Consider the following 2,898-nt stretch of genomic DNA (forward strand, 5'->3'; position numbering starts at 1 on the left):
TGTGTGCTCTTGTGCGTGTGTGTGTGTGCGTGTGTGTGTTGAGTATATGGATTAAAAGTCCATCAAAATGTACATAAAAGTCATTGACTTAACAGGCAACTGAGCCAAGTTGGTGGGCCCAACTTTTGCCGTTACCTGAGAAAATCTTGAGGCATCATTTGCTATTTGCATGCAGCAAGAGGCAAGCACACATATATACCATTATTCTGTGAGTGTGTGTGTGTGTGTGTGTGTGTGTGTGTGTGTGTGTGTGTGTGTGTGTGTGTGTGTTGCCGTATCGGATGGCTGAGTTCACATGCCGCACGACAACACTGGCGCTCGCGTGTGAAATTAAATTGTTTGTTGGTTCGCGGAAAATGAAAATAAAGTCATTGTTATTGTTGTTGTTGCTGTTGTTGTTGTTGCTGGCGCTGCTGCTGCGTCGGCATGGCCCTGAAGCACAGGCCTCAGTGACAGTGACAGCTTCTGCCACAGTCGTCGCGTCGCGTCGCGTCGCGTCGCCTCTCATCACGCCCCCTTCACGCCCACATGCCCCGACTCTTTTGGGGTGATGAAAAGCCGCCGAGCGGCTGTCACCTGGTGGCTGCGGTCGTCGACGTCGACGTCGTCGTCGGAGTCAGTGTCAGCGTCTGCTCTATGATGATTTTTCTCGAATTTCGTATTTTTGTTTTTGGGCCAAGCGTGTGCGATCAACAATTTGTGGCAAGTTTAGTTAGTGCGCCTAGATTGAGTTGTACTACATGCTCAAAGAGTGTGGTTCGTTTGCGTGCAACACAAGCAAAAATTAGTCAAATATTCAGTTGAATTCTGAGCTTCAGTTTACATTTCATTTCAAACTGATCGCTTTATTGGAAATTTCAATTGAACACATTATTTAAGTGAAGTTTGTGTAGCGTTTAAGCCAGACAATTCAAGGTTTACACACATTTTTTCAGTTTAACAGGTGATTTGGCACAATTAAGCAAACTAAGCAATCACATTTTCTCTCAGATTTTTGGGAAAGTAATATTACTTTGCAGCAAAAACTAATTACAGTTGAAGCAAATTTTCAAAAACAATTTTATAAAATCAAACATATTTGACAGTTTTTTTATTTCGGAAAAATTACTTGAATTTTTATGTTTAGATGTATTTTTAGAATTGAATTTGAAGGCTAAGTGATATGCAACAATTAGTAAAAAATATTACAAACTACATTTTTGACAAAAAGATGATTAAAATCAATTTTTAGACGGGGCTCAACTTAACATGAACTTTAACTTAGTTGTGCTAAAAGTCGACTGCATATGGAATTGATCTTTGTACAAACTTATGGTTAAGATACATTTTCGTTTAAACTAAAGTCACGTCGAATTGAAAATGTTTTTATCATAATTTAGAAAATATTTGTGTGATTAATCTAAATGTGTGTAAAATGAGCATGAAGAATCTAATTCAATTTAATGTAGTGAATTTAAATGAAAATACTCTTGGCATAGCTGAGCTCTAACTAGAAAGGGCAAATAGTTGAAATAGAATATTTGCCATTGATGAATTTTAATTGCATAAAGCATGCTGAATATTGTTCAGTTATTTCATTGTCATATCAACGCAATTTTGATGTTGTTGTATTGATGCTGTGCACATTTCAACACCATCTTTGGCCATATATCATTTAAGCGGCCATGAGAAGGACTTTTGTAATGAGTCGAGCATGATTTTGGTTGATTTTGTAACATTTCTTTTTTTTTGTTTTCGCAGGAATATGAAATTCCATTGAGATGCAAAAGCAACACATACACGTAGATACATGCGCATAATATGCCAGTCATTCAATTTGGCCAAGGACCTTCCCCCCAACTCTCGATTTGCACCCCCTTCGTTTCCCCTTGGGTTACCACGGCAACTGGTTCAGCTTTTGGCACTCGATAATAAAGTGTACAACAATTATGCTGTGGTTTCTCGTTATGACGCCACCTTTGCTGCGGTCACTGACTGATTTTGGGGGCCATTCTCTATCAATGTATGTGCAACATGATTTTGTCTTGTTACACACACACACACGCACACATGCACTTACTAAGCGAACACTCATCCATCAGGCTACACACGCATTTTGCAAACATTTTAGTTAGTTTATTGATAAATTTTTGCACGCTGATGTGCTTTGGGGCAGGAAAACTCTCCAATTACAACAGGGGCAAATCATGTAAACTTGAAGCGTTCCTTCCTCTCCTATTCTATCTCTCTCTTTGTCTTTCTCGCTCTATCTGCATCTGTCTCTTTTCTTATGGCAGCTGAAAATCACGTTGCCTAACTATGCCAAACCGCAAATAGCGCCCCTTATTCTACCCTCCCAAAAAGTACGCCCCTGATCAAAATCGAGTGCAAAACCGTTTGCCTCTATGCTTTCCACCCAAAGGCATAAATACAAAATGTATTCACAGAGCATGAAACATATTCAATGGCGAAAATAACTGCAATTGCATCTGTAACATGTGGTAACTGTGGTGTGTGTAAGTGTACAGGGTATTTGTATCTGTATCTGTATTTGTATTTGTATCTGTGTACTACTTCCACACATGCATACAGAGCTGGGGTATTTCATTTGCTTATGATTCTAATTTCCGTGGGCTTAACTGCAACTTTGTATTAAAACAATGAGTAGCCAAAAAAAAGAAACGTCTTCTTTGGAAGATATTTCCGGATGGAGATATGCTATTCTCGAGGGAGATTACAAATAGATTGAGTGAACAAAATTTAATAGCAGTTGTTTTTACTTGTAGATAAAATTAATTTTAATTTATTTTTGATTATTTGTTTTAGTTTTTTAAATATAAACTTTAAAACAAATATAGCATAGTGTATTCATTTATTAAAAAATTCAAAAATAACTCTTCATTTTTAACTGAATAAGAA

Source organism: Drosophila innubila, chromosome X, assembly GCF_004354385.1.
Source record: "Drosophila innubila isolate TH190305 chromosome X, UK_Dinn_1.0, whole genome shotgun sequence".
Taxonomy (NCBI): domain Eukaryota; kingdom Metazoa; phylum Arthropoda; class Insecta; order Diptera; family Drosophilidae; genus Drosophila; species Drosophila innubila.